Source organism: Macrobrachium nipponense, chromosome 1 (genome assembly GCF_015104395.2).
Source record: "Macrobrachium nipponense isolate FS-2020 chromosome 1, ASM1510439v2, whole genome shotgun sequence".
Lineage (NCBI taxonomy): Eukaryota > Metazoa > Arthropoda > Malacostraca > Decapoda > Palaemonidae > Macrobrachium > Macrobrachium nipponense.
Window position 1 is genome coordinate 168,996,495 of NC_087200.1, and position 8,614 is coordinate 169,005,108.

Genomic DNA, 8,614 nt, shown 5'->3' on the forward strand with positions numbered 1-8,614 from the left:
CAGTACAAAAGGCTGCCTTGAGTTCCAGGATGTTGATGTGGAGGTGTCAGTCATGTCAGTTCCACACCCCTGAAATCAGCAACTCCTCCAGGTGTGTGGCCCATCCCTCGGTCCAAGCATCCGAATACAGATGCACATCGGGAGGGGGAGTATGCAGGGTTACTCCTATTACAAGGTTCCTGCCATCCAGCCACCAGTCTAAAGCCTTCCTCACTTCCTCCAATAAAGGAATGAGAAAGGATTGAGAACCTCGTGATTGGGACCAGTGCTCCTTCATTCCCCACTGCAGAGAACAAAGGGGAAGCCACCCATGAAGGACTGTCTTCTACAAGGATGACAAGTGACCATTCATGACTTGCCATTGCCATGCTGGTTGTTCCCATTAAGACAGGAACAACTGCACTACCTTCCTAAACTTGCTGATACGAGAGTCAGAGGAAAAAGACTCTTGCTGCTATTGTATCTATCAGCATGCCCAGGTACTTTATCCACTTCTTGGGAATGAGATCAGACTTCTTGAAATTTGCCAAAATTCCAAAGATGCAGCAAAACTCAATTAGTCAGTCCTCGTTCTGGAGCAACTGCGAGTGCAAACTCGCCAGGACTGGCCAATTGTCAAGATACCTCAACAGACGTATCCCTTGTGAATAGGCCCAAGCTAAAACCAGGGTGAACACTTGCATGAACACCTGAGAAGCAGTCAGAGCCCAAAACAGAGTGCCCTGAGCTGGTACACAGTCTCTCCAAGGATAAAGCGAAAGTACTTGTAGGAAAACTGATGGATTGGTACTATTTGGAAATAAGCATCCTTTAGATCCACGGTAAGCATGATGTCATTCTCCCTGATAGAGATCAGCACTGAGTGTGCTGTCTCCATTGTGAATAGAGTCTGGGGAATGAATCGGTTCAAGGGAGATAAGTCTAAGACCGTTCTCCATCCCCCCCTCCCCCAAACAGCTTTCTCCACATGAAATAGGCAGCAGTAAAGTCCTGAGACTCGTCTGACAAGACTTTGATGGCACCCTTCTTCAGCATGGCTGCACTTCTTCCTTGCATGCAATGTCCTTCAGAGAACCACGAACATAAGTCAAGAGATGGACCAGGCCGATGGTGAGGGGAGGCCAAAATTCGAAGGGGAGTAGGTACCCTTCCCGAAGGACATCTATTACACAGGTCTTGACACCATGTCGCTGCTAAGTTACCCAACTGCTTGACAGGCACTCCCTCCTTTTTCTTTCTTCCCTTGCCTCCCTTCCCCAAAGGGAAAGAGGGCTGAAAGGGTCTCAACTGGGAAGTGGAAAAAGAAAGCTTGGTTTTTGCATGAGTGCCCTTCAAAGACTAGATCTTCCTAGGGCAATGAAGAATTAGTCTGACCAAACGGTCAGGCCACGGTGACTCGTGAAGGCCCGCAGGTCTTGGTCACTAGCGAACAAGGCAGTCGTTATCTGCATCCGCCAACTCTCTAAGAGAGAGGAGGAACCCAGCAACAGTCCATTCCGTAATGTTATTGTCGACTCAGGTCCTACAGACCTGGTTAAGCGAGTCATGACAGCATCCCGCCTCTTAATGACTCGGTTAGCCCACAGGTTCAATGTCAGGTGGGCCAGGTAGAAGATTGCCCTACCTCCAGACTGGCACAGTCTCCTGAAAGCGGAATCCTCCCCAGGAACGATAGACCCTGAGGAGACAGCCACCTTGGACATCTGGAAGGACCAAAGGTCCAACCAGCACTGTCTGAAGTGCTGCCACAGCGGTAGCCTCCAGGCTTAATGCTTCTTGCTGAGAAAGGGTGATGACCTCTGCAGTAAACTGCTACAGCGAGAGACCCAGGCCTAGATGAGCCAGGTCTGGGTCAACCTGTTTAGTTGGCAATGACCTCTCCTAGAGCTGGTAGTAGTCTTCTGGCATGGTAGAGGAAGAGGAAGCAACCTGTTTGATCGGAAAGAATTCTCCCATCCAGAGACATGATCATTCACTTGATCAAGGACTCCATCTGCAAATGAGGACCACAGCAATCTCACTGAAGCCCTGGGTTCCCTTTTAGACCCTAAAAGGACTTGAGTTGAGGACAGTCCACAGAAGAGGCAATTGTCCCTTCCCCTAGATCACTTGGCTGACAAATCAGTGCTATGATCTCAGAATACGTCCTCTATATCTCAGGGGTGTCTGCATCACTAGGCTAGGGACTCTCAAGTCCTTCTATGGGTATGGTCCTCCCGATCTACTCACCCAGAAGAGAGGGCCTCACCAGACCCTTGGGGTCATTCCTGCACCACTCTAGCATGTCCTGGTCAATCCAAGAACTAAGCCAGGAGTGTATACCTGAGAGGTAGGACTCCAACAGGAACCCTCATCAGAGTCCCTCGTGTCCGACTCACACCTCCCAGTGAAGCCCCAGGAGGTTAGGGGAACAGGTGAGGATGACCGGGCACTCCCACCTATCCTGTATGGGAGAGGCAAGCCATAAGCAGTTGCCAACCTGCGAAGGTGACTGCAATACGGATCTAGGAGAACACTTTCGCCTCATCAAAGCGTTGTCCTGAGAAGGGGATAGCGGTTCTCACAAGCCAGACTGGGTACTCAGTTCAGCATTGCTGAGCTGAGCCCTCAACTCAACCAGGCCAACCCTACAGCTTGAATGCGATGGGGGCTGGAAGAAGTTGAGTGAGTGACAAGCTGGTGAGAACATACACCCTCCTAGCAATGTATACCAGACTTTTTTGGGATTGGAGCCTCTGGCGAAGGAGTCTGAATAAGGGACCTCTTCTTTGCAACTCCAGGTGATCGGTTGGACACAGAAGCACCAGACTGGGCACCTGGCCAAGTACTAATTGAGGTACCAGCAGGGAGAGCAGAGGCACTGGCTTTTCTTGCCCTGCGCCCTCACTGGTAGGAAGACAAGACCCCCTGTCACCAGATAGGGATGTTTGAATCTTGATAGACACACGAACATTCAGGGTATCTTGGTCACACTCCTTTGGCTCCTGATTCACTAGACCTAGGACAAGCTTGCGAACGTTCCTCCACCCGCAGGTGGGGAAGAGCCGACAAGAGAACCCTCTGCTTCCCCTGTGGAGGGAGGCACTCTTAGAAGTCTCAGGGTGAGACTTCTTGGGGGGCAGAGAAACAACCTTCTTTCTCCTTGGTCATGAGACCTTGGGAGAAAGAGGGGAGAAGGCAGCAGACAACGATGACGACGAAGATGATGATGACTTACAGGCCTTCCTCTTCGTAACCTTCTTCAGAATGATGGTCAGGGCCTTCATCCAGTCAGGAGCAGCAGGCAATACAAGAGCAACAGGTCTGGATAACTAAGGAGGAGGAGCAGGAGCAGAGGTGACAGCCCCCAGGTGACAGGTGCAGCGGCAACAACAGGAACAGCTGGTGCCTCCACTACCGCAGGATTGGCAGCAGTAATAGAGGCAATACAGCAACAGCAGGCACAGAAGATATTCACTTGGAGTAATATTGTGGAATTTTCCACTTTTTGTAAAATTTATTGGACCTGACAAATAGGAAAAGATATCATAACTGGAAATATGTTTATATCTGAAGCTAAATACAGTGGAACCTCGGTTTTTATATGTAATCCATTCTGGAAACTTCCACGAAAACCAAAACGTACGAAAACCAAAACAATTCCCATAAGGAATAATGTAAATAGAATTAATGTGTTCCAGGCCCCCAAAATATTAACAAAAAAAATACATTTTACAGGGAATAAACAGTTTTAAACAGAAAAGAATGAGAAATAAATATAAATGAATAATGAACATTTAACATTACTCTTACCTTTATGGAAGACTCTTGTTAGCGTATGGAAGACGGAGAAGATGGGAGAGGGAGGAGGAGAGGTTACTGTTTGGAAGGGGAATCCCCCTCCAGAAGGACTTTAGATATCATGAATGCTTCTGTCTGATGTTACTTCATTTTTTTTTTATTGGCACTACGACCAGCCTGAGAGTCACTGGACCCCTGCCAAATAAAAAAAAAAACTTTAAAATTTGCCTGAAATGGTACAGTGTTGTTATTAAACATGTTAGCGACACGCATTGCGTCTTTGTTTGGGTGATGTTTCTCAACAAAATTTTGCACATCACTCCACTTTGCAAGCATGTCTTTGATTACTGAAGAAGGCACTGTATCCCCACTCTCTTCCTCCTCTGCTGTCTGTTGCTGTTATTGCTGAAGGTCTTGTAATTGCTGAAGGTCTTGTAGCTCCTCAGTGGCTAGCTCGGAACTGTGGCCATCCACTAGCTCTCCCATGCCCTCACCACTCACATCCAAGTCCATGGACTTCCCCAGAGACACGATATATTCCACAATAGGCATAGGGTTGTCGGGGTCAGCCTTGAATCCCTCAAAATCCTTCTTGAGGTAACACTCTGGCCGTCACTCCCTGCCAAGCCTTGGCTATAAGGCTTATGCAATTAAAAATGTTGAAGTGATCCTTCCAGAACTCTCTTAGGGTCAGTTCAGTGTCTGAGGTCACTTCACAGTGCTTTAGTGTCCAGTTTCTTGAAGTTCAAGATGATTTGCTGGTCTATGGGCAGGATGAGAGGAGTGGTATTGAGGGCAAGAACTTCACAGTGATGAATTTAAATTCATCCAACAACTGGTCTTCCAAGCCAGGAGGATGTGCAGGAGCACTGGCCATTACCAGGAGGCACTTGAGGGGCAATTGATTTTCTTGCAAACATTTTTTCATACTCGGGCCAAACACTTCACTGACCCACTCAAAAAAAATTTGCCTTGTTACCCATGTCTTTTTATTGGCCTTCCACATTACAGGCAATTTATTCTTGATGACACTGTTCGTTTTAAACACTTGGGGAGTTTCAGAGTGATACACCAGTAGGGGTTTCACTTTGAAATCCCCACTAGAGTTCCCACAAAACAAAAGTTAGCCTGTCTTTCATAGGCTTGCGCCCTGGCAATGAATTTTCCTCCTGCGTGATGTAGGTCCGTCTTGGCATTTTTTTCCAGAACAGGCCTGTCTCATCACAATTGAAGACCTGTTGTGGGAGAAATCCTTCAGCCTCAAGATACTCCTTGAATTCACCAATGAATTCTTTGGCGGCATGTTTACGACACTATGGATGCCTGTACGTTTTCTAAATTCTTCAAACCAGCCTCTGTTGGCCTTAAAATCACTAAGAGAATTACCTGTTGATGGCATTTTCTTACTCAAGTCACTATGCAGCAACCTCACTTTCTTGCAAATGATTGCTTCAGACACACTATCCCCCACTAACTGTTTTTCGTTGATCCACACCAACAACAGCTTTTCAACGTCTTCCACTAGTTGCGATCTCTTCTCCGATAGCGATGTGACCCCTTTTGCAACATCAGCTGCCTTCATTTCATCTTTCATTGCCAGGATAGAGCTGATTGCGGACACAGACTTGCCGTATATCCTGGCAAGACCAGCAACACATGTCCCACTTTCATACTTCGATAAAAGTTCTTTCTTGAATTCAATTGTATTCCTGACCTTTTTTATTGAAAGGGTAGCACTTCCTGCTTTCTTGGGCCCCATGATGACACTTTTCAATGAATTTATGGCAAAATTATTGCACCAAACACACGGAAAACGCGTGGTGATGCGGGGAACACGTGCGGAGATGCTTGTTTGATGAGAAACAAAGCCAGAATAGGTCACGGGAGAAAACAGGATGTTTTGTTTGGGAGTTTCATACTGGGCCCGGTCACGTGCTGGGCCCCAGATGGAGTCTTTTCAAGTGTACGAAAACTGAGGAACTGTACAATAACAGACAAGTTTTTGGACAAAAAAAAGTCTATGAAAACCGAAATGTACGATATAGGAGGGTACAAAAAAACGAGGTTCCACTGTAGTGAGAACTGTGGTGGGACCATCAACTGCCCGATAATGTTCGGACCTGAGAGTTTTCAGGTGGAACTATCCTGCAGGACTGGATCACGGATTCCAGTGGGATCTGTTTCTAGGTATAGGACTCTCAGCATTCTATCCGGTTTGCCCATAATGTTATTAGGGTTGGGATGATTGTAATCTTGTAATACTCTCAGTCTTATAAAGCGAGTTTGGCTTACACTTGGGCCACTCTAATCATGTGTCATCCCCTTGGATAGGGTAGGGACGTGGACATTTGGGAGTCAGTTTCTCACTTGTGCTACTGGTGGAAGGATAAACTCTATGAAAGGCTGATGATATCTTTTTATGGTTTTCAGGTGTATTTTTTTTTCCTCTCTTATCAAAGCTTTATGTCCAGCAGTTGTAAGGATTTGAGTGCCCCTGGGCCCTGTGATGGTGCTCCTCTGACACAGATGATGACCTCTGCACCCAACATAGAGATTCAAAATTCTCCAAATGTTGATGACTTCTCCAAAAATAAACTGATTAAAAGCAGTAATAATGAGTCTGATCTCCCTGCTGACTTCCCTCCCCTGGCCCCTCTAGCTATGCTTCATTGATGATGACTTCAATCACAGACACAGACTTCTCTGAGAAATCTTCATCCAAAGTTAAATCCTAAACTCAGCCAGGTTGTGTGAAAAATTTGAGAATGATCTACATCAAAGACTTAACAGTCAGTTGTGATTATGAAATGATCTCGACAGCTTTGAAATCATTTGGGACTGTTGCAGAAATCAGGATGAGCTTTATTAGTGAATTTAAATGGGAAGCTTAGGTTACCTTTAGTAGCCATAAATAGGCTCTAAAGGCTAGTAGTATGATAAATACCATACAAATCGGTGAAGCTACGAGGAACCTCAACAGACAGTCCCCAAAGACTTGGAAGTTTATTTGGCATCTAAATGGGCTCCAGATAAACCAGAGAGACAGCAGATTGCAGAAGTAAGAACTCCTAAACCTCCTATGTGGCTGGTAGCCTCAGCCAAGGAGGAAAATTATAACTATGTGCTACAAATTTTGCAGGTTTCTTCAGAAAAAGTGGGAGGAATAAAGAGCGGTGACATTTCTCTTTTTGGGAAGAATGCCGTTCTTATTCATGCCAAGTCCACAACCCAAGCATATTTACACAAGGCTATCACAAATCTTGGGTATGTATATTAGAAAATATCAAACACAGTATATTCAATACATACATAAAGTAAGAAAAGATCCCACTGGGAAAAACGAGTTTAATGACAGTCAGGCAAGAGCTCACGAAAACACGTCTGCATCGCATGACGGCTGAATGCAAACTGGAATGTTTACGTCTCTGCATTCCTGCCTAACGGATGGCAGTTAATGCCTAACCACCTATTTCAAGAGTTTAACAGCTGTTTTCCAGCTTCGTCAAAGGTAATTTCTAATGTAAAAGACCAATGGTTTGTATATCGTAGAGGAACAAATAAGTATACTTTTCTGATCAACAACTACAAGTTAAGTTGATGAATTAAAACAAACCTGACATTGGATAATGATGCAGACTTCTTTTCTTGGGGCAATTCATTAACTAGATCTCAGGCAAAAGTATTCTGAATGTAAGTTTATTCTTAAAACAAACACACCTATAGACAGGGGTACTGGCTGCTATACTAATCTTTCAGACAGTTTTTCTTTGACAAAAAAAAGCAAAGATTAATAGTAAATACTTTTACCATGAATACCCATAAAAACCCTCAAGCTGCAAAGATGATTCCATAACTAAAACCAAACACATTTACAGTATATTAGGATATTTGTAATCAACACCAAAGTCAAGGTTGTAAAGCTTGCGACTATGCCTTACTGCTAGTGTTAAAATAATAGAATCTCCAAAAACTCATACTGCACTGAAAGGCACAAGTACAAGATAGAAATGACAGACTACCAAAAATGAAACTAGTCTGTTATTATGGAGTACAAATAAATTATAAAATCAAGGTAAAAAGTAAATTATGCCCATATATCCTAAACATAAAATTACATTACAAAGATAAATAAGCTGATGCTGATTAGGTGTGAAAACACTAAAGCATAGCATAGTTTCAAGTTAGCAAAAACCATATGAAAATACAAATTTTCTAAGACAATTTGTATTTTTCATAGCTACAAACCTGAGGTCTTAACAATAAGATAATTTCTAGGGCCTAGCTGGATCCAGTTAAATCACAGATGAAAGCAAGGAATCTTGTGAGATCTGGCTACGCATGCGTATATCGGGTGAAGAGTGGTCAAGGACAATGCATATACGCCACCGTGTCAGTCTTTTCTTAACCGCCTGGCCGAGAGTTGTGGTTGACCTCTCTCGGCCTTTACCCGGTTATTATGATTATTATGATACACAGTAACTAGCTTGCCATTGGTTCCTTTGCTAGCACTTCTAGTACTTAAGTCTAAATGAACAACCTACCATAACAGAATTACTGTAAACGGAACCCTAACACAACACTAGTTTATCTTTCCTAACTGACCAAAGTTACTAATACTTTACATACTTATTGCAAGTAAATTGTTAGTAAGCTTCTGTAAACAAGTGTTGCTTCTTGGTTACTCAAAGAAAAACTAAACTAGTCCTTTTGCTTATTTCTTCAAAGACACAGCTTGAAACTACAAGATGGTATACAAATGCTAAATAAAAACAAAATTTTATAAATATGAGTCACAAAATTAAAAACAGAATGGGAACATCTGCAGTGTACTGTG

General features: G+C 44.1%; 2 protein-coding genes across 3 annotated transcripts in view; one reads left to right on the forward strand and one right to left on the reverse strand.

Annotated features, from left to right (window-relative positions):
- Positions 1–8,614, forward strand: part of LOC135219812 (uncharacterized) — a 270,228-nt gene that overhangs the window by 65,289 nt on the left and 196,325 nt on the right. The gene's annotated exons all lie outside the window — the stretch shown is intronic.
- The window catches only part of LOC135220062 (uncharacterized), an 87,128-nt gene that overhangs the window by 29,177 nt on the left and 49,337 nt on the right, over positions 1–8,614 (reverse strand). The gene's annotated exons all lie outside the window — the stretch shown is intronic.